The sequence below is a fragment of the Orcinus orca genome, chromosome 15 (assembly GCF_937001465.1).
Source record: "Orcinus orca chromosome 15, mOrcOrc1.1, whole genome shotgun sequence".
Classification (NCBI taxonomy): domain Eukaryota; kingdom Metazoa; phylum Chordata; class Mammalia; order Artiodactyla; family Delphinidae; genus Orcinus; species Orcinus orca.
The window spans coordinates 11,035,243-11,060,053 of NC_064573.1; the positions used below are offsets into that span (position 1 = coordinate 11,035,243).

General features: G+C 33.7%; 1 pseudogene; it reads right to left on the reverse strand.

Moving 5' to 3' along the window:
* Window positions 1–22,209: 22,209 nt before the first annotated feature.
* On the reverse strand, window positions 22,210–23,893 carry LOC101278063 (zinc finger protein 396-like; annotated as a pseudogene).
* Window positions 23,894–24,811: the final 918 nt, after the last annotated feature.

Genomic DNA, 24,811 nt, shown 5'->3' on the forward strand with positions numbered 1-24,811 from the left:
TTCTCAATTTACTTGTACTTACTATCCAAGATTAAAGGAGCCATTTGTCTATAATTAAGCAATGGGTCAATGGATCTTTATTTAACAAAGAGCTGTTAAACACCATGCCTTTTGAGTTGAAAATGTTTACAGTAAGCAGCCCTTCGGTTCAAGATATAAGAAGAGGATTTTAACTGACAACTAAGTGAGTGAGCACTAAGGAAAGCAAGAAATATCTACAAACCAACTATTATTAAAATCTCCATATCTAGAAACAATTCCTAAAGAACAAAAATAAATAAATAAACATCTTGACATGAACCCATTAAAAATTCTGAAAGAAACAAAACAAATACAGAGAGAGATGGTGATTGTGATAGTAGTACACAAAGTAATTGTTAGAAAACATCTGTTTTGCATTCAATTAAAATTGTTGAAATGTGTTCTAGGAAACAAAAGATGAAAATGAGAGGATTAATATTTATTTTGTACTCTGTGTTTAAATATGATAAAATTGCAAGGAAAATAAAGATATAAATGTAGAATTAAAATCTGTGTTTGAAGCAGTAAAATGTAACATTGATACCAAAGAGAAAATTAAATTAGTGATGTGAAGAACAAACTTGAGAAAGCTCTTTCCAGAATTCATTTTGCCAAAAAATGAAAGGAATGGTGGAAAAAATAGAGAGAGAGATGCATATTAATGAAGAGACATTAGGGTAATAATTATATTCATGAAGATAAGTCTAGAAAAAAGAAATAAAAATAGAAATTTTGGCAATAAAAAACAAAACTTTTTTGGAAAATGGAAAAGAAAAAAGTGATATAAATTTCTCCACTTTTTGATGCTTACATTTTTGATGTCATTGAAAAATAGGTTTGAATACATTTTTAAAAACCACTGAATTAGAAGTAAAAATAATATATATGTCAGTTCCTTTTAGAAAAAAATAAATATAGTTCTCATAAAGATAATAGAAAACAAAGTAGAAGTACAAGTCAGAGGCCATTAAAAGATTTATTAAAAATTATGTGTGTATCTGAGTTTGGTGGTGTGGGTGTTTGTGTGTGTGTGTGTGCACATGTGTTTTTAATAAAAGAAAAAATATATCTTTATGGCCAAGAAAAGGGGCAAAATCTATGAGACAGAATTGGTTCCAACTCAATAGATATACCAGTAGGCAAGATGCTCGGGCTATGGTATGTTTTATTTCATCCATTCATTCAATAAATATTTATAAAATGTCTAATATTTCCCTGATACTTTGCTCTGGTACTAAACATAAGAAGATGAAATGCACAGATCATGACCCTAAAACACTACCAATCTAATGTGAAAGCTAAGTGAATAAATTAATAATTCTTACATGGAATGACCATTGCTATAAAGCGCTTTTAAAGAGCTGGAAGACAAAGGAAATGTATCTCATTCATACCAAAGCAGACTGAGTAGGCAAATAGTGCAGGTGTTCCTTTAGAAGAGACAAGATTACTACTTTGGGGCTACCTTTATTTTTTTAAAGGCACAGTTTTCTGAATCTAATATCTGATGTCTCTAAATAATTATAATATTAAATTATAAAAATTAAAAAATAAATTATAATTTGCTGAGAAAAAGACTGAAAACTTAGCAAAGGATAAATCTGGTAGAATTCTACTATATATTACTTATGCATAGTCATAGAATTACTGAAACAAATGGAATTCAGTTCTGGAAAATATATTGCTATTGTTTTTATAACTTATATTGGAAGGATGTAGAGTTTGTGGTTAACATATGGAGAAAAAGCAAATGAAATTCTTTATAGGAAGTTTCACTAATTTCTGCCTTCTTCAAGTGGTGGGTTCACAGACCATGAGATAATTCAAAAGGCAATAAAGAAATGTCTTTGATGTAATATGATTATTTTAAAATAATAATAGCATTTAACCAACTTTGAAGTTAGAGGGAACAACCCACAAAAGACCAACTTGACTTTTGACAATTGCTACTTCAGAAGGTTCCCCAAACTACTCTCAGGTTTGATAATTCCCTAGAAGGGCTCATAGATGTCACTGAAAGTGGTTTTGCTCATGGTTGTGGTTTATTACAGGAAAAAAAAAAAGGTAAAGATTAAAGTAAGCCCAGGGGAGAGACATACAGGGCAAAGCCCAGGAAGGTACCAACCACAGAGCTTCCAGCCATCCCTGTGTGACAATATGCACAGTATTGTCAACCAGAGAAGCTCATTTAAGCCCTGTGGTCCAGAGTATTTATGGTGCTCCATCACTTAGGCATGAGTGGTTGCCCACATGCCTCCTGTTCATCTTCAGCCCTGCTAGATTTCCACTTAAACCATGTGGCTCAAAGCCCCAGTCTACATCCCATTGGTGGTATGGCTCAGAGCCCTCTCTCTAGAGCACATGTTACTGGCTTGCCTAAGGCACCCAGGCAAACAAAGACCCTCCAGTCAGGCAAGGCATTCCAAGGGTTTAGAAATTACCTCTCAGAAGCCAAGGGCAAAGGCCAGGCCTCTTTTTTTCAAGGTTAAATTCTTGACTACATAGTGTCTACTTTCACTTAAGTTATCAAAATAAAGTTTATGTGTAAAATTGACATTAGGAATCTTGCTGTCCACATGTAACTTCTAGAGATCAGATTTTAAATGATCCTCACAGTTTGTTTTACATTCAGAAGATTCTTAGCAGAGATTAAATCATCATTACCAGCACATGACACAGAAACTATCTTTGAAATAAGACTTTAAACTTCAATTATCATAGAAATTAAAGTATATTAAAATTGGAAATAAACACCAGTTTCAAGTAATTATTCCATAGTTAAGGCTTAATGCATATTAAACCAATCCCTTTTTGAAAATTCTGGAGTTGAAAATGTCCTTAAAACGTTCTTTTAAAGATGCTCTAAAATTAAAATAGCCAGCCTTAAAAAAATCAGTTTTTAAAAATAGTTCTCCTGGGACCTGATAAGCCAAGTTTTTTTTCATTTTTTCTTTTCCTCAGAGGTAAAGGACATTTTATGACTAAGTTGTAAACCATTAACAGTATAGCATTATAACTGAAAGGCTGACATAGTCCCAACTATAGTGGGGAAATCTGCATCACCTTATCTCTCAGCTGCTACAGAGAGATACAATCAAGTACTAAAGACATGATCTGATCCTTTGGTAGGTGAGGAGGGGCAGTAATCTTGTTCACATCAGTACAATTTGATTCTCTCAGAGATACCTCTAGCTATGCATAAACATTCTGTGCATCCACATATGAATATTCTATCCACTTAAAAGAAAATAGAAATCCCCCATTCTTTCTTCAGACTTCAAAATTGGCCACAGAGATAACTGAAATGTGCTTCCCCCTCATATATTCAGAAATAACCAACTCAGTCTTTGAAAAGAACTGTGAATACCAAGATATAAAACAAGCAACCAAACATTACAGAATAATCCCAACGCTTCTGTTTCAAACGGTACTCGCACTGTATACCATACTCCTACTAGATACAGGGGGCATTTTATTTATACTCATCCTACATACAGGTGGCATTTTATTTCCATTTCATTTTTTTTTCTTCCAACTTTCATTTTATTATTTCTATTCCCTCTATTCCTTCTTTGGGAATTTCTATCCCCAATGTAGTGGTTACTACACTGCAAGTTCTTTTGAGGTTAGAGGTCATGAATTAAACATCCCATGCATTTTCCACAGGGGAGAATAGGTCTTTATAAGCTTCCTTAAATAATGTTGCTAAAATATTATTATTCATTTAACCTACCTACAATATGGCTATTAGGCAGTATTTTCTTCCAATTTCTTCCTCAGTGAAACACTTGGTGTAGTTTGACACCCTGTTCTGCTTGTGTATCCGGGGATACCATTCCTTGTTGTATCTTAGACTCTGATGCCTTTTCTGATCATCAACTCAATGCCTAATGAGATTAGCAGAAAATATTCATATAGTATGCTTCTTCTGCAAGAATTGCCTTTTAAGAGTGTAACTCTGAAAAGAGCAGAAAGTGTAATGCGGGCGAAATTATTTAAAAAACCCTGTCCTCTATTCTACAGAGAAAATAAATTTCAAAAATGTGACTTCCCCAACATCTGTTCCATAACCAGCTAAGGCCGGCCAGCTTGCTGACGAAGCCTCGAGCTGCCAAAAGTGCCCTATGTGTGGGAGGAATGGCTGGCTTCCAAACAGGAGTGGATCAGAAAGGAGGGCAGAGGACAGCAGGGTGAGGAAAGGGTGCCAAGCTCTCTCAGGAATCGCTTGCATATGTACATTTGCTTTGTAACTGCAGGATGGTTTATTCCATTTCAGAGGGTGAATTAAAATGCAAGAGATGGTGAGAGATGATACTTCATTTCAATGGAAAATAAAATGAGGTACAGATGGTGAGGATCTGCTTGTCTTCTATTACCTGGAGTTAAAAAGGTGGTAGTTTGTCACTGAATCACCCTACTTGGCTGAATTCATACAAGTCACTGTAGGCGATTTTAATGTTTTGGGTAATTACTCTTCTCATCCTCTAATCTCGCAAATGATTTCCAGAGTAAAAAATACCATTCTTATAGCCAGAAAATAAAATTGTGCTGACTCAGGTTTAAGAGATAAAAAATAAAATGGAAACTATTCATTCAACATAACATTCAAGATCTTAAAAAATGTAGTATAGAAAGGGAAAAAAAACCTCCACACTTTTATTGAATCTAGAAAAGTTCAGTAAATGTTTTCATTACACAAATAGGCGATTAGTAGTGCTCTATATGGTGAGGACTGAAGAATAAAGACAGTTGTGTTAAGTGTGACATAACACATTTGCCTGCAGAAGAATCACTGTGGAAGGCTGGAATATTTTATTTTCTATGACTTTATTCTTATTTCATTTATCCTTAAATATGAAATAAAATATTTAATTATGAAATAATTCAAATACACAGTACAAGACAACAAATAATATCAGACAGACATATAATCACTATTTATAAAATGTTGATAATTGCCATAATGGGTGTACGCGTGTGCTGTGTGTATACATTTATACATATAAAACTGTTGTGTATAGGTCCTATTAATATGTTGCTATATCCATTAAATATAAATATGTTGGTATTTTTTACATAAAATATGTTGCAATATATCATAAAACAATATTTTTACATACAGTTAATTTGTCCATCTTTTGCCCATTGATTTTCATTGCCATCTTCATCATACTCCAAGTGCCAATATACATATGGCTCTTTTTCTTTCATCTTTATAAGTTTTCTTCTATCTGCCTCTTTATCCTTAGGCCATTACCACACTGAATTACTGGCTTTATAATAAATTTTATTATCTAACATGGCAAGTTTTGGCATTTATTTTTCTTAATGAAAAGTATTTCATCTTGAGCCAGTTCATCTTCTGTATGAACAATTGGATCAACTGCCCTGATTGCATTGTAATTATGAGATAATTTGGGGGCAAAAATGATATCTTTGTGATGGAGGTTTATGAACATTTTTATTTAGATATTCTTTATGGGCTTTAATAAAATATGATACTTTTTTACAAAATTTGAGTAATTTTGTAAAATTTATCCTAAAAAACTTTAGCTTTGTTGCTATTAAAATTAGTTTTTTTTAAAAGTAATCTTTTATAATTTTTTTTCTGGTTTATATCCAACAAACTTGCTGATCACTTTTTATAGTTTTTAGGGTTTCTCTAATGCTGTACACTGCAAAAGATCACATCATCAAAGTTATATGACAATTTTGTTTCCTTTATACATTTTATATCATTTTCATATTTTTTCAGCTGAATTGGATTTCCAGTATAATGCAGAAAGGTAGCAGTGATAGTAGACACTGACTTTGAACGGAAGAAATATTTTATGATTTCACTATGTTCTAATACGCACACTGTAAGATTTTGCTAAGTTTTATCTGGCAAAACTTTGAGTGGATCAGGTTTCATGTATATTTTTTTTCCTTTTGATCCTTGTAGTTTGGAAGTCATATATTCTGTTTACCACTAGGTCTTTAACAATCAATCTTGACCTAATAAGGTGTAATGTTTTCAAGAGCTCAAAGTTTCCCTTTATTCAGTGCTTTCAATCTGATCTCTGAGCATTTCAGCTCCCCTTTTATAACTACCCAAATTACCATTATTTTTATATTAACTTTGGTGGTTATTATTCATTTAAATTTGTTTGCTCAGTATCATGCTCTTATCTTTTTTGAGACTTTGGTTTCCTTTTTACTTAACTATACATTTCTTATAATGCATTAGAATTTGTAAATGGACGATGCCAATGTTTGTTTTAATTAAAATGTTATCTCTACGTTTAATTAAAATGTAATCCACCCCTCCTCTTGAATACTGGTTTACTTGAGTATAGAAATGTAATAAGTGTTTTATTTTATTCATTATAATTTGAAACACTAGAATTTCAGTTTGGTCACGTTTCAAACATGCTTTCTTTATTTTTCATGGTATTAAATTATACATTTTGATTTTTATTACCTTTTGTATTACTTTCATCATTTTATGCATACTGATTTTATACTTACCAGATTGGTAATTAGCCCAGATCCTTCCATACTAATTACTGTGATTCTACCTCTCGATGACTTGTTTTCTCATGTGGCTTTTAAATTTTAAAATTTCACTTATTTTTAACAAAGATTATTATTCTCAGGGTCTTATATAAGTTACAAGTCTGCCTCTGCAGCATGGCTTCATTCTGCTTCTCCCAGAGCCCTACGGATTCCATGGACACAGACACAGTTACTGTGTTATTTTCTTAGCTTGAAGTGTCTTTATCAAGTGAGCAGAGTAGGTTGCAACCTCACAATCACAGATAGCACAGGGTTGAGATATCTATTTTTTACAAAAAAAAATTTTATATTTTTATTTATAATCTTTTTTAGAAGAAAACCTTTTTTGCCATTTCCCTGGGCAAAGGTTGCGGGTTGGAATAGATAGTTTGCTGACCCAAGTTTTTATTGCTATTTGTAATAGGAAATTCTGACGCTATGATTCATCTTCTTTCTTGACAATAGCTCTGTGTTCCCATCTCTAACAACAACTAACTATTGAAATTGATGGACATCTCCCTGACCAACATAAACCCTACATTGAAAAAGTCACTATAAAAGAAAATCCAAAGACTCTTCTTTGGTTTTTATATTTTATATTTTGATCTTACTAAGATTTATGTGATGATGTAGTTGGAAAAATTGTGGGAATAAATGACTAGGTGAGAAATAGAAACAGGAATGTTTAATATAAATAATAAATAAGAGTTTTAAAATGAATTTAAAAAATAGTGAAAGAAAATGTTCTTTCTTTCTGAAGCTTAAGATATCAGACTGATCTGCTATAAAAATGTCCTAAATGGAGCTGGATATTAGGAATATAATTAAGAAACTAACATTTGGGAAGATAGTTTATATGAATATGTATACTTGAGTATTCCTTGAATATCATTAAAAATCTATGCTAATAATTAATTTTAAAGAAGAAATAAAATAAATGTCTTCAAATCTGGATTAATCAACTAAAGTCTTCCCAGCCACATCTGATATACTTTTAGCTCTACAGGGTTTCATTTCCCAGAACCTTGTGACTACAGACATGTACTATAAATGGATGGGTAGACCATATTATTTAATATATGTCTGGTAAAATTGGGTATATTAATGCTAAAGTTTACAAAATGCATTAAACTGTGAGGTACAATGTGAATGTGCTCCTATGAGGGAGCTTAAATAATGTTCTTTCAGAAGACTTAATATAAATTGGGCCCAGAAATAGAAAGCGGCAATCATATACCCTCTTTTCCCTACCCCTTTAACTACATAAATTACTGATGACAAAGTGTGCTGACACCTGCAATTGAATGCAACTGTGCCAAGTACAGCAGTTTTCCCTCTCTAGCAACTTCATCTTCTTCCTCTTCTCCTTCTTCTTCTTCTGCTTCTTCTTCTAATTATTGTGTATCTTCAGATGTATCCAATCACAAAAATTATACTTCTGAAGAATAATTATTTTGGGTTTTTTTGTTATTTAATATTTTTATTGAAGTATAGATTGATTTACAATACTGTATTAGTTTCAGATGTACAGCATAGTGATTCAATATTTTTACAGATTATACTCCATTAAAAGTTATTACAAGATAATGGCTATAATTCCTTGTGCTATACAATATATCGTCACTGCTTATCAATTTTATATGTAGTAGTTTGTATTTCTTAATCCCATACCCCTAATCTGCCCCTCCTCCATTTTCTCTCCCTTTGGTAACCATTAGTTTGTTTTCTGTATTTTGTTAAGTCTGTTTATGTTTTGCATATACTTTCATTTGTATTATTTTTTAGACTCCACATATAAGTGATATCATACAGTATTTGTCTCTCTGTCTGACTTATTTCACTAAGCATAATATTTTCTAGGCCCATCCATATTGCTGCAAATGGCAGAATTTCATTCTTTTTTATGGCTGAGTAATTTTCCAGTGTATATATATATACTACATCTTCTTTATCCATTGTCTGTTGATGAGCACTTGGCCATATCTTGGCTATTTGAAAATAGTGCTGCTATGAACTTTAGGGTGCATGTATTTTTTTGCATTAATGTTCTTGTCTTTTCTGGATATATACCCAGGAGTGGAATTGCTAGATCATATGGTAGTTTTATTTTTAGGGTTTTTTTTTAGGGACCTCTGTATTGTTTTGCATAGTGGCTGCACAAATTTACATTCTCACTAACTGCATACAGGGTTCCCTTTTCTCCACATCCTCTCCAATATTTGTTATTTTAGACTTTTTGATGGTAACCATTCTGACTGGTGTGAGGTGATATCCCATTGTTGTTTTGATTTGCATTTCTCTAATAATTAGTGACGTTGAGCACCTTTTCATGTGACTGTTAGCAATCTGTAGGTTTTCTTTGGAAAAATGTCTATATAGGCCTTCTGCCCGTTTTTTGATTGGGTTGTGTATTTTTTGATATTGAATTGTATGAGTTGTTTGTATATTTTGGATAGTAACACCTTGTTGCATTATCATTTGCAAATATTTTCTCTTATTTGTTATGTTGCCTTTTTGTTTTGTCAATGGTTTCCTTTCCTGCACAAAAGCTTTTAAGTTTATTAGGTCCAATTTTTAAATGTTTGCTTTTATTTCTTTTGCCTTAGGAGACAGATCCAAAAAAATATTGCTATGATTTATGTCAAAGAGTATTCTCTTCTAAGAGTTCTATGGTCTTACATTTAGCTCTTTAATCCATTTTGAGGTTACTTTTGTATATGGTGTGAGGAAATGTTCTAATCTCATTGTGTTACATGTAGCTGTCCAGATTTTCCAGCACCACTTTTTGAAGAGACTTCTCCATTATATTGTATATTCTTGCCTCCTTTGTTGTAGATTAGTTGATCAGAGGTGTGTGAACTTATTTCTGGACTCTATATTCTGTTCCACTAATCTATGTGTCTGTTTCTGTGCCAGTACCATACTGTTTTGATTACTATAGCTTTGTAATAGAGTTTGAAATTGAGGAGTGTGATGCCTCCAGCTCGGCATGGGCCAAGTCTCACAGTAAGGTAGTCTTAGAAACCCAATAGCCGCCACAGCAGACCTCTCTCTGCCATGCCTCTGGGGTTAGTCAGCATGCACGCTCTCCTCACGAGAAGAATCCAGGCTTCCCCAGCCTTTCTATTTGTCTTAGATGTACTCCAACCAGTCAAGGGGACTTGTTTCCTCCTTAGAACCTATTTCTCTGAATTCATCCTACATCCACATATCCTAAGGGACAATTTAAAATAATGATACTAGACATCAAAAATAATGATCATTGGTGGTGCAGAAATTTGGCAGTTGTAGAAGAATCCAAACTCTCAAATGCTAAGTGACTTAGGAAACAAAAACTTTCTAAAGATCAGCATAGAATGCTTGAAAATGTGATTTTCTTAGAAAAAACATGGTAGTTTCCTATTAGAGTGACTTACTATGACATTGTGAAATGTCCTAATGTGTCTGAATTTGCATATGCAGTGGTTCTACTCTACCAGCATGTTCCATTTTATTGCACTTTCCCATGCAGAGGGACAATCCTGAATTCTCATTTACTTGAGGCTAAAAATGAACGATTTTGGCTCAGTTGCAAAGTAGGCTAGGGAGGTCAGGAATTGAAATCTTTATTTAAGATACTGATTTTTCCCCCTCCAAGTTTCAAAAAGCAAGAAAGTGCCTTTATCATTTCCCTTTGTAGGTTAACAATGACAATTCAATAGCAATAAAGACACTACAGAGCTACATTGCAAAGCTGGGCCTCTCCTAAAATTTCTCTCCTAACTTTATTTATCACCAACAAACCTTTCCTTTTGCTTCCTTTTCGTTGTTTCCTAACTAAAGTAAGTGCTTGAAGTGCTTTACTTTCTCCCTAGAACTGTGATATATTCAGTAATTTCTGTAGCCGTTGTAAATGATGAAGCAAAAACATTGGTGGGATATTTGAAATGCAAATTATAAATATGTAGTCCTTACAGAAACACAATACCAAACAAATGCACGAATGATGAAAGCAAAGCATACAGTGACTTTTATAATATGAATTTTCCTACCTTATAAGCTGAAAAAATGTATTTTATTCCTCAAAGTATTTTTATATGTCTGCTAAGAATACTGTTATGAATGAGTCTATGGCCTTGAAGGTTATAAAGGTCGTTGTGTGAAGTCTGTCAAGGTGACAGTGTCTAATTCCACATTCTGAATATAGAACCCTCTAAATGAGAAAGTTCTTTTTAGGATAAGGACCTCCAAATCTTTAAATCTTGTCCTGCTACCTTGAGGCTGCTCTTAACCTGAAGGAAATATAAAAAGGATCCATACTATTAAAAAAATCTCCCTCTAGTACTAGTTTGAGCCTTCACTCTGGTCCTTATTCAATCTATCTAGATGCTCTTGATGGGATTATTTTTAAGTTACCTGGAGCCTTTTCACTTAGACTTGAGGGAAACCTCTGCTGCCTACTTAAGGCTCCTTCACAATGTCCACTCTGGTTTCAACTTTTGACCTTCAAAGAGTTAATCTTTTAAATGATAATTCCAAATAGGAGAAGGTACAAAATAATTATTTGAATGTAAAAGCTTTTAACGTTTTCGTCTTCTACCAAAACCAAAGAACACACTAGCTCCTTGGCAGAAGTTTCTAGTCAATAATCAATATCGAGGCTGCAAAGAACAAAGAGCTTTATTTGTGGGGTGTCAGGAATTGCAATTCAGGAAACACAAACTCTGGAAAAACCAAAAGTGTTCTAAGGAAGAGAAAGAGTCAGGGGCTTATAAAAAACTACCGGCTGTTAAAGTTGTCTGGCAGGAATTATGATTGACTCTATACAGGAATGGAAATATATTGCCTTAAAGGAAAGGCTGTCATGAGTGATTTTAGGGTAAGTGTCCCATAAATATCTTGAGTTTCTGGAACATTGGGAAGATGTTCTGGACGTCTGCATTGGGACAATCAGCTGTCGAAGTTCACATTCCATACAGGCTGAGCCATGCATAAGTCACACATCCTTGATGGCCTCCTGGCTTCATTTTAGAGAGGTCTCTGAGCCAAAGTGACTCCATTTTGATTTTCCTTTTACATCCTTAGCAGTACCTTGTAAGAGCCCTTTAAGTTGGAAGTTGAGGAACTTAATAGGTGGCAAGGGGAAGGGCCATGCTTCCTCTGATGTTAGAGCCTGTGGTCAATAGTCAGCAAAGCCTGGACATGTTCTTGATGTTAGTATACAGCCTTATAAGGACTGACTGCGTGCAGCATACTAAAATACAAGTATCAATAATACTTGAAAATAATCGCTAATAAAACATTAATAAATTTAAAATTTTGCATTATAAACCTTTACTTCCCAGATTAGGGAGTCCAATAATCACACTCTGGAGAGAAGCAAATTTTCTTTAACTTAATATAAGTTTTAGAATTTAAAAGCAGATTTTGTCAAAAGTTTGATTTATGGATCCTGTTTGAAAAGGCTGAGGATATAAAAAGTATCTTCATTTGAATATAAAGTTTATAGGAAATAATTATGTGTCAATCATTTTCCTAAATATTTGCTAGAAATATTTGCCAATGTAATATGTGAGGATATCTTATAAGAAAAGTATTGAGTGTTTTGTGTTTCAGGAAGCCTAAAGTAGCAGCAGATTAATTAAATTAAGGATGAGGAAAACTATTCAGAATCTAGACTTATTATCATATGCAAAGTGGTAAACGTTTCTCTGTTTGTTTTACTATCTTCTTGTACATGAACGAAAGTATATTGATTAAACTTTGTCATCAGCACTACAGTGTTTTGCTCTGCCTTTCCTTTCCCAAATTAATTTCTTTTTCCTGTAGCCCCATTTCTTCTTCATCATTACAGATTTATTTTTGCATAATTGTTAATTTGATCCATCCTCCAACATTTCTTTGACATTTTGTACAATATCAGACTTTTTGCCCATGGCTCAGCTCGAACCTTATGTAAATATTTCTAAGTACATAAACCCTCAGAAACATATAACACTTAGAATTTTATAATATTATTATGACACATAATAATTAAATTCAAATCGTTATGTTTAACATTACACATTTTAGAAATTCTAAGCTTACATTCAGAAAATCTGTGAAAACAAAGCCCAGAATAGCCCGTGTTGGCATTTATCACCATCGATTTTTAAATTAGCAGGTGTCATTTTGACTTGAGTTTTGAATACTGAATACTTGAACGTTCCTTGACTGAAATCACATGAAAATCTGGTTTGATACTCTAGGAATACAGCTCCGTATTAAGTGTGTGCGTGTGCCAGAAAGAGGGACAGAGGCAGAAAGAGAAAGACTGACTTTCATATTCACCTCTCCAAGGCAAGAATTCTACCTGGATTTCTTTACTGCGTGGAAGGAAGAGTGGACATCCTGAGGACGAGCTTACCCGAAAGAGAGTGGTCAGAAGGACTGAGCTACACGCTCAGATGTGCTTTTTATTCCTGTCTCACTGACCACGTTATTACTCCTCCCTCACGGGGACTAGACGAGGGCCTTAGAGACCAACTTCCCAAGTATTCCAAAGTTCTTACTCTAGGAATAAAAACAGGGAGGCAAGAAGAGGGCAAAAGTAGTTCCTCCTATGCTGGGTATATGCTGTTGATATAGCTTCTATAAATTTTATTATAATACCTGAGCCTGATTTATAACCAAACCTCTGTGCTTCTCAGGCTGCTATAACTGTCTTACTAGCAACATCCAGGGGCTGCTATAAGACTCAAATGCACAGTTTAAGATTTGTCTTCCCCAGACCAAATAGCATAATGATGTTACATAAACTACATATATTGGAATCTATAATCCCTCAGATACATCTTCTTTTCACCTTAAACACAGAGTATGTTTACTTTAAAGATAAGAAAAAGAAATATCCTATAAAGTCATTCATCTTCTTTCCCCCTTGATTCTGAGATTTCTATTAAGAGATGCAGAGATTTCCAGATGATAGAAAGCAGTGTATACGATGTGTTCAACTTCAGAGTTACAGTTCAGTTTTCATGATGAAACCTTATAGATGGAAAATGGTTACATAAAAATCATATGGAAAACGTTTTCAGTGAAAGGAGACAAGATACTGGAAAGTAAAATTCATCATAATCAAAAACTTTTATCTGCAATCAGCAAACATCAGTAGGTAGGATAGAACTGAAGATTATATTTGATTATATTTTTTCACACACGGAGCCAATTAATATGTATAAAAGTTGTTCCTCATTTTATACAAGTGGTTTCTTTGTCACTTCTCTTCCTTCTTGTCCTTGGTTCCCTTCAGTAACGTCCATTATGAGGAAAGGAAATTAAAAGACTTATGCTATTGCAAAGGTTTGACATAAATTATATTTTTGAAAAAATGCCATGTTTTATTCATTAATACAAGCATTAACATGACAAACTTGGAAGTCTCCTCAGTAGAATTTTTGAACTTAAAAATTTGTAAAGAATAACCACATTGGTATTTGTTCAAACATTTGCATGTAATTACTAGATTTCCTAATTGACTGTCTAGCTTTTTTAAATAACTGTGAAAATAATTCAGATGCATAAGGTTAAAGTGGAAACTTTAAAAAAAGAGATTGAGAAAGATTTACAAATAATATTTACTTACTGGTTGATTGTGAGGAAGGGGATTATATGATTTCTGACCATAATTTATGTGATGAAAATAAAGGATCAAAATTCACTTAACTAGAAACTCTGTAGATGATTAAGGGAACATTACAATTAAGCTAGATGTGAAAATATCATATTGTTTTCTGTGATATTTTTCCTTGGCAAGACCCATGACACAGTCATCTCATTTAAATATTGGTGAGTAAGTTTCAGCAAGTTTGATAATAAGAAACTTAGGTTTCATCAAGGGCAAGAATTCCCCTTTCAAGCTAGGAAAACTGAAGTCAAAAATGTTTAAGTGACTTACTCAAAGTCCAGGAACTACTTAGTAGCAGAGTAAAGAGTACAGCACAGTTCTCCTGATGCCACTGCTAGTCAGCAGTGTTCCCACCACAGGCTGTTATCTTAAGTCTGAAAGAGTACAAATATCTTTAAGCTGATGGCTAAGAAGGATCCTTCAGAATAGATTGTTATACTTAAACTAAGCACACTTCTTAATTATAGGTAAAGCATGTAACTTCCTGTGTTGCCAGCAGAAATCTCCGTTTTCTATCCTGAGACTCTCTTAGTGAATTATTCAGTTGTTAATTACGAGTACATTGATGCAACGGAACTCGTGTGTGGAGTGAGAGTTTTAGGAACCATAATCCGTTTGTAAGTGAGGCTTGAGGTTCTTTTCACATGGCAATTTACACAATAGTGGGAAAGATGGCAATTTTCCTTGTTAAATAGTGTGTATAGAGAGGTGTTGATGGAGACTTTTAAGGGAATTGAGCGATTCCAACCAGCTTCTTGTTGCTGAGCTCTTAGTCGAGGTCAGTAGACTGTGGATGTTCTATTAGAATAGGTAGCTTCCCTGACCCTTCCTGTCTCCTCTTTACCTAACCCCTGCTATCTCTCTCTTGCCTCTAAATCTTCTTATACACCTCCCCCACCACACACACACACACACACACACACACACACACACACACAACTCTCTCTTTTGCAGAGCTTTCTGCTCTTCTTTTCTGAGGTCAAAAGGCTATCATTCTCTCTCTCTGAACCAAGTTGTCTATGTGAAGAGTGTGCAATTTTTACACTAGTTGCATTTCAAGGATGTGTGAAATCTTCCACAGAGTCTGGCCCAAGATCAGCAAGGCTACTTTGTTGTCAGCTTGTTCACGATGATTGATCTTAAGGAGGATTGTCTTCTATCAGCCAGAGACGAGGATCATTTGGCTGATTTATTATTATGGCTCATCACCTTGAAAGTTTCCGTGAAAGACCTTTCTGTGTGACATGTAGTCTCCAACAGTGAATGTATTTTACATGACATCTGCAGTTTGATACATACCTGGAATATAAACTGTTTTAAGATTTTAGTTAATGTTCTACACTGCACAAACTGCTGTTTTAGCATTTATTGCTGGTCATATTTTTCTGTCTTTAGTTGCTTTGGGCCTAGCTAGGTGATGTGGCATGATCAGCTTACTTTTCTAACACAATTCAGATGAAATCTGTTGCACATTGTTTAATTTAAGGTCTTTCACGTAGATAGAATGTATCTAAAATTAGGTAGAAAATATGCAACTCTACAGAACTCAGACAAATTGAGTAGATGACCTGATCTTAAGAATAAATAATTCATCTCCCTCATAGACCAGCCATTATAACAATTCTCTTCAGGGCATTATATCAATTAAAATGCCTTAATATTTTTTATATTCTGTTATATAGTTTCATGTAAAGGGATGGTTGCTAATACATTTATATTAATCTGTTTTCACTTATTGCTATCAAAATACATAAATTATTTCAAAATAGTAAGACCTTATAAAAATTGTTACCAAAAGGCTGATACATAAAAAATTTAACATAGATAATTAGAGCTTTTCAGCAGAAAGAAATTTTAGGAGGCTAACTTTCCTGTCAGATGGATGGAGAAACTGAAGACCTAAATAAGTTCACACAATGAGATATAGGACCACGGGTGCAATGCATATCTCTTCACTTATAACATTTAAATAATTTAATAAATTATACTATGAATAATATATATGCAGGTATAATATACTCATATACATAAATATGTATATTATTCATAGAATACGGTATATATTGTATATAATATACTTAGTGTATTTTGGTATATATAAAATAAAATGTATATAGTATATAATTTAATGTAATATATGTATCTATATATAACTGTAGAAACACAATTCACATTTCATGTATTGCTCTCATTTAATATATTTACATTGTACTAATATGCTCTACAAGATAAATGTGTTTGGAAAGGGAACCCAAGCACTGTGTGAATATGGATACCTATTAGAAACAGCTCACCTCAATCTTTATTGTTTATTTCTAGTAAACATGTAACTCTTTACTAAATTGCTCAGACCATTTGTTAATGATTAATTAACAAAATAAGTGATACATTACAGGAAGGCAGACATTAATAGTTTGAGCTCTTTAAATTTTAATTATGCATTTTAAGTCATTTAAATCTAATTCTGGTATTCTACTGTACTTTAGTTGCAAAGTCAGTCTCAATTTCATTTCTAGCTATGTTTGCTCTGGTAAAAGAGTTTCAGGAATTAGAGTGTATCTATATTGAATATTAGTTGTTTAAGCTTAATTTTTAAAAGTTGATCTAAAATACCAGTGTGACTCAATTAAAGTTCAATTAAAGTCAGTGCAAAAAAGAAGATACACTTTTGACCATTGATGGGCCACTTTTTTCAAAATTGAAAGAAGAGAAAATTCAGTCACTCTTCCAAAAATCAAGAAAACACTGTACTTGTTGTCCACATTTTCAAGATCATTCTATTATCTAATTATTTTTTGTCAGTTCTTAGACACCCAGAATATGTAGTTCATAAAAGGCCTTTGTGGAAAGTTAAACCAAATCCATTTGGATTTGAAAGAACAAACCAATATCATTAAAAGGGAGAATTTGATAACATGGAGAGACTTTCAAGAAGAAGGGTCAGGATACTTTGGTGCTACTCCACATTTGAAACTACAGAAATTTAATTAGCTGCCTTCACACATATTTTTCTTATGTTAAGCTTCCATGAAAAAATGAATTAATCATATATACAATGGAATATTACTCAGTCATAAAAAGAAATAAAATTGGGTCATTTGTAGAGACGTGGATGGACCTAGAGACTGTCATACAGAGTGAAGTAAGTCAGAAAGAGAAAACCAAATATCTTATATTAATGCATATATGTGGAATCTAGAAAAATGGTACAGATGAATTGTTTTACAAGGCAGAAATAGAGACAGAGATGTAGAGAACAAATGTATGGACACCAGGGGGGAAAGTTGGGGGGGTGGTGGTGGGATGAACTGGGAGATTGGGATTGACATGTATACACTAATATGTATAAAATAGATAACTAATAAGAACCTGCTATATAAAAAAAATAAATAAAATAAAATTCAAAAAAATGAGTTGATCAAACAGAACAGATTTATTCTATATTTCTTTTTTCATGTGATTTTAAAGCATAGTCTCAAAACCATAAAAATATTGGAAATAAGAAAATGTTTCACAACTAGGAGCTTTATTGTATACTCTTGCACAATAAGTATTTCATGAAATTTTATTAGACTACAATCCCCCTATTCTTTGGAAATTGTAGTTAAAACCAAGTTCAACATCATTTTAAAAATACACCAGATTACTGCATTTGACAATGTACAATCATAAATTCTAGCATTTATTGAAAAATCACTATACATTTCCAAAACCAAGAAATTATGTTCTATGAACATGAAAAAAAATTATCAGTAAATAGAGACAGAGGCTGAAAAAGACAGAAAGATGTAGTTGGGAGACAGGGACATTTAAGCACCTATTACAAATATGCTCAATTTTCTCAACATGTCAAAAAAATGAACATAATCAGAAAAAGGTGAAATGAAGTTGGCAAAGATTTCTCAATAGAAAAAGAAAAGAAAAAGTAGGTAAATTGGACTTCATCACATTTCAAAATGCCCTTCTCTAAAAAACAATGTTAACAAAATGGTATTTATATTATTTAATTATAGTTTCAATTTAAAAATACTGTAGAGTATGTTAATAATTGACATTTTAAAATTTATTTTTTCTATAACAAATTTTTGCTAATATACATATATATTTTGATCTTCATAAAACTCAGAAACAGTTTACCTAGTATGAGCTTAATATTTTGCTTCTATATAGCATCTTCTCTGTGTATTTTCATCTGTGAGTAGTGTGCAGAGTTGATACATTTTGGTCCACAAGGCTAATTTGCTCTTATCCATACCATTGTGTGAACCAGAAGTTCTTCAGTGTAAGGTCTTATACCCTGAAAAATAGAGTACATGAAGAATTTTAATATCCAAAATGATGGCTTCCAAATTATACCTTGTTTTTGCCCTGCCTACAAAACTTAATTTGGAAGAGTTTCCCCCCAAAGTAATGCACCACACTACCAATTCACTCTTATTCCTTGCTTAATATTGTTTCCGAAAGTTTCATCTGCCAAAAGATGAAAGGTGAAGATGCAGTGATCATCTGGCATCAGCATTTTTGGCTGATTGTAAAATGCATGGGCATGAAGTGGAGAAACACATGTCCAAAGTTCTATTTGGTTCAGGTAGTGTTATTATGAATGTCTGGTAAAAGTGGGGCAGGAAATTTGAAAGTATAGAGTACATTTGACCTAATTTCAGACAGTACAGTTCTTGGATTTTGATCAACCAATTTAGGTAATCTCTGATTTATTTAATTCCTCCCTGATTCTAATGGTAGGAAAATTCTAAGTCTTAGTCTCTGATACTCCTTCTTGAGTTTATCTCTTATTGTATGTTGTCAATGGGAAGTGTGTGAAAAAAAGCTGAAAAGATCTTTGGATGTATTTGCTGGCCAGACATCATTTTATGCTAGATATTGCATCACTTTTTATCGTTAAAAGCAAGACATTTATTTAAAATATTTATGCATCTTTGAGTTTAGTATATCATTATCAGTGATAAATCTGAATTCTTTCAAGCTATTCTTGAAATCAAATTTTCTCTATTTGTTTAAAATGCATCATATACTATTCTGGTCCATGACTTTTCAATTTTATTTTATTTTATTTATTTATTTATAACTTTTCAGCTTTCTGATGCAATTGTAGAAGGAATCCTCGTATGGAAAAGAATCACTATATGGTTTAATAATATTAAAATTACATTATGAAAAGTTTCATACATATGTATTTCTTCTATTAAATTAAATGGGCTTGCAATGGCTAAAACATTCTGAATATATTACTTTAAAGAAATGTCTTGTCTTGCAGGTTTGAGTTAAGTATGTACAAAATTTCTTTGGAATAAATTTGCAAAATAAGTGTCTTTGGCACAGAATTTTGGGTATTGGACCTAATCATAAATTAGTGAATAATGACTATTGTGCCGAAACATTGGTAATACTATTTAGCACTAATATGTCATGAACATTTTGGCAGGAGACAAGAATGACTGGTTTTGTTGAATCTAGTTTGAATTGATTTTTTACAAAATCTCATCTTGATTTTCTTTTCCTATAATTATTTGTTTAGGTGATTTCACTCAAGTTTATTACAACAAAAAAAATTGCATTAACAAAAATAAAATGACTTGTACTTATACAAATCTTGTTTCTTTGAGGAACCAACTGATATTGAAAATGCTTTCAATACTCTTGTTTCGCATGATGTTCCATTTTGGATCATTCCTAACAAAGATTAAGTTTATTCAAAATAGACAAAAAGTGAAAACTGTGGTCATGATCTTTTCTGAATCCTAACATTGAGATAAACTGTCTATAAAACTTTGCAGTTTTTTACATCAACATAATTTTCGAAATTGAAAACCCATTCTGAGAATTGCTAGGAATTTCTCAGGTTGACAAATGATGGAGAACAATTAAAGTATAACTGGCCGTGAGATTCATATGCATGGGCTCCATTTGGGGAAAGAAGGGCCTTAGCTGAAAAGGCCAACTGCTGCTTGCAATGCTGCATCTATGCCCTTTTGAAAGAATAACTACAGGGACAATTTCAAGTCTTCAGTTTTTATTAGGCTTGGATTCTGATGCTGCTCTTCATTCCCAGTCTGGTAGTTTGAAATTATGTTTTATCTTGTGTGTGTGTGTGTGTGTGTGTGTGTGTGTACATACCTATATACATATACCTTCTATAAGTATATCTGAGTATAATCATGATGCACTAGAATGGCTAATGATACAATTTGCTCAGGGGATGATTATGATCACTTTCAAGTCTCACACACACAGAACAGACTGCAAGCCACACTTCAGTTTACAAACCTTTAGCCTTGAGTTTGTGCTTCATTTATCAAACTGCTACTCCACCAAATGGTACAGTGGCTCTGACCCAGATAACTAACTATGGTGAAACCACATAGAGCAGAGATGTCTGGATTATGCAAAATCGGCATCCAAAACATTCAGAAGGGAAATAACAACAGCAACAGTACGACGCCAGGCTCTTTTGGTACTAATCAAGTGTCTTGTTCATTGTTGCATTCAATCTGCACAGCAATTCTTTCTGGAGACATCATAGCTATCTGGCTACTGTATTTTACTTAAAGGACTAAACACTACAGACATCTTCTCATTCAGAAATGTTGAGTATTCTCCAGTTAATATTACCAGGTTAATAACTGCTTTTTCAGTCTTTCTAATCAAGCAAGAAGAGAGATATTTCATCCCTATGTTGCCAAGGTTCTCCCAAGTTCTGATGAGCAACTTGAATTTAAAATAGGTCTCCAAAGCCATGGATGAGGTTATATCATTTTTACAAACAGTTGCACTTCCAGTTGCATTCCCAGTCAGGGAATATTTTCTTTTTTTTTTTTGACTCCTACATTTTTAATAAATGAAATGATACAAAACTCAATATTTATTCATATTTACTAGAGTTACGAGTACAATCATTATCAAAAAATTCTAAAATTAAAATTTGTATTCATCTCTCCCCTTACTAATCTTATATTTATCAGTATTCTAACTAAGCAGAGCATGTAATTCCACATTTGTCTCAGGAGTTACTCCAAGCACTAGATATGATTGGATTTTCTGATGATGAAATGTTCACACTTCATGAGGAACAAAGAAGTTCACCATGAGGCCTATCTTCCCTTCTCCTTCTAAGTACTTTCATTCCTCATGGTTACCTCCATACTGGGTAACGGTGGCACCATGGGAGACACGATAATCCATGTATTCTTGTAATACATACAGAGTTTTATTAAGAATTCCTGGAAAGGGCGACATTATGTTATATACTGTCAGAATACTTTTAAAAAATACCAGTCATTTACTTTTTAAACAAGAGAATCTGATTGAATTAAATGTGGGTTAAACTCAATGGACTCTTTAAATTGAACCTTAGTGATTTTCTCATTTGTATAAGAGTATCAAAATCCAAGGTCTTAACATCATGATAAATTGGCTAGAAACTCATCTTACTAAGAATGCATAAGACCCTGAAAAGGTTGTCCTGTGACACCTGAAACATGTTCACAGCTGATTTATGCCAGAACAGAAGCTATGAAGAACTCTGAAGGATAGTCATCAGCTGTTAAGTGTTCTCATTTCCAGGTAAGTATACTTTTCCATTATGTGCTGCACTTACCAGGTAACATCAGTCTTGTTTGGACAGTCTTTTCTTCATCTTCCTTATTTCTTTATGTTAAGCTGATCAACAAATTTATATAAGCACCCACAGATAACTGTTCTTTATTAGAACACTCATCATATTTAGGCCACTTCCTGAAGACATGTAGAGCAAATCTTAATGCTTTCACTGAGATATTTCCAATATAAATTGTAAAGGAGATCATTTTTTTCCTACATAGGAAATTACTTAGTATCATCAACAGTATGTATAGATGACATTATACATCAACTATACCTCAATTTAAAAATTTGAAACAAAACCGTATGTATGTTCTCAGATTTTCATAAGAGATAAGTAAAGTCCCTTTACTCACCTGCTTCCTAACGATGACCCTGGACCTTTCAGCTTAGGTCTTGAGGTACATATTCTTTTGGGTCTCCTCAATCTTATTCTCATATTTTGAATCTGGTAACAGAAAATAAAACAGGAAATTTATTTTATTTTATTATTATTATTTTTGGCCACACCACATGGCTTGCAGGATCTTAGTTCCCTGATCAGGGATCAAACCTAGGCCTGCAGCAGTGAAAGCATGGAGTGTTAACTACTGGACTGCCAGGGAATTCCCAGGACATTTTTTTTAAAAAAACTGATTTAATCTTTGGTTTAATAACTCCAATGTTCTAGTAATGAAATGGAGAATACCCACTTATATACTAACTCACACATTCCTTCTCAATAGGGAAAATGTACTTGTCTAAAAAGGAACATACTAGTTCATTATTTGTGTTAATAATGGAAACAGTAGAACATGTCTGAGAATATCTTTTCAACAGCTGCACTAGGGATGGAAATCCGATTTAAGCTTTAGAATCTCAAACATCTGAACTGACACTATTGAAAAGCAGAAAAGCAAACAATGCTGACAGAAAATATTCTACATTCTCTCTTGTGGCTTTTATAACCTTTGAAAGGAAACTGGTGCCCACTGAAACTACCGATTTATACTAAAGGAGTATTGGTGCCTTGTGTCTTCTCCCCTGTTGAAAAAGTTCTCCGTAAATGCTTTGACTCCCTCACGACGCTGATGGGACTTTTTTCTCCAGCATGGTTTTTCCTATGTCTGCAAAGATTCGAGCTCTGACTAATGGCTTTCCCACATTCATGACATTTGAAGGGTTTCTCCCCAGTGTGGATTCTTCGATGCTGAATCAGGATTGCACTTCGGCTGAAAGCCTTTGCACACACATCACATGTATAAGGTTTCTCTCCACTGTGGATTCTCTGATGTCGATTAAGGGCTGAGCTCTGACTAAAGGCTTTCCCACATTCATCACACTTTTTTTTTTCGAGGACGGTTTCCCTGTCTTCTTTCAAACTTTCTATCTTGTTCACAAGTTCCTCTAAATGTGAAACTCTGGGAAGCATTCATTTGAAGAGTATTAGAAACTTTGTAATGCAGTTCTTTGCCTGAAGAAGTCTTTTGCCTTGCAGCTTATTTCACATTTATAGTTCTGGTGTCTCTAACATTTTGTCTTAAGGTGTGAAGCTACTTCGATGCCCGCTGCAGTTGCTTTTTTGTGGGCTTAAGCTGGTTACATGGTGTTTCCTAAGTGATTTCACAAGTTGGTAGCTTCTTTGCAAGCATGTCCTCATTTTGTCCAAAAAAGACCTGTTCAGCTGCCCTGTCATGCCCTTTCTCCAGCTCCTCCAGCATCACCATGGCTTCCTCTCCACTCTCTGGTCGGTTCTCTTGAAACCAGGCCTGCAGCTCCTCAGGCAACATGGCCAGGAACTGCTCTAGCACCAGCAGCTCCAGGATCTGCTCTTTGCTGTGAACCTCTGGCCTCAGCCACTGACAGCAAAGCTCATGGAGCCGGCTCAGGGCTGCCTGGGGCCCAGGTGACTCCTGGTAGTCAAACTGCCTGAACCGCTGGTGGTAGGTCTCAGCTGTAGTAACTGCTCCAGTGGCGGCTGGAGACCCTATTAGGGGCCTGCCCTCCCTCTTTCACCTTCATTACCAGAATGCAGTCAGGGCCCCCTGAAATTTGTGGAAGGAGTTTTGATGTCTCTCTCAATTTTGCAGACATTTGGACTGGGAATAGCTCAGGACTGCTAGGCTTTAATCTTCAAGAAGGTGAAACTCTCCTTATGGACATTCCTCCAGCCTAGGAAGGATGACCCCACGTTTTGGGGGAGAAGCCGGGGAAGCCAGGGAATATTTTCTTAATGTTATCTCCTATTCACAGCTTAAAACATGAATCAAAGAATCTTACTCTCCTAAAACTATCCAGAGCTATTCAAAATTATTATGAAAGTGAAGTTTATTTTAAATTAATTTTCCTTACCTTTTTATAGCAGCAGAATTTCAAAGACAATTTGCATTACACATTTCAAAATCAAGACATTTTAAGATGTCTACTTAGGATGTTTTACATATGAAATTTTGGCAAAAGAGATGGTGGTTAAATGTGTTCAACTCATCTATCCTATGATTTCTTGGAAAGAAGTGACCACAACACTCACAAATTAGTGAGAATTGGGCAGTTTGGCCTAAATCTACACCTGGTACAAAACTGAAAAGCATATACATCTGTGTTTATTTAGGATAAGAAAATTATTATTTTAGATGTTCAATTAAATAAAATTTTTATAACTTAACTGTGAATACTTCACAAAAATTAAATTTCCTCACTTAATAATTTAAAATATTACACTTGCAATTCTACTTTTGTAACTTCTATTAATCATTAATAATCCATTTAATAAAAGATTCTTAATGTTCATCTCAGAAAATTTAAATAGGGCCCATAAACAAGTAGGATAAGAGATAGGAAAATGCATATAAGTTCCCAAGGATAGAATTAAGAACTGTAGCACTTTTAATTAGCATTTGCCTTTTTAGAAATAAGAGAAACATATACTAATGTGTTTCTCAGAGGCCTGATCTTTCTTGGTCTATGAAAACCTATCACACTTATAATTAGTAAAACATTTTTCTGTGTACA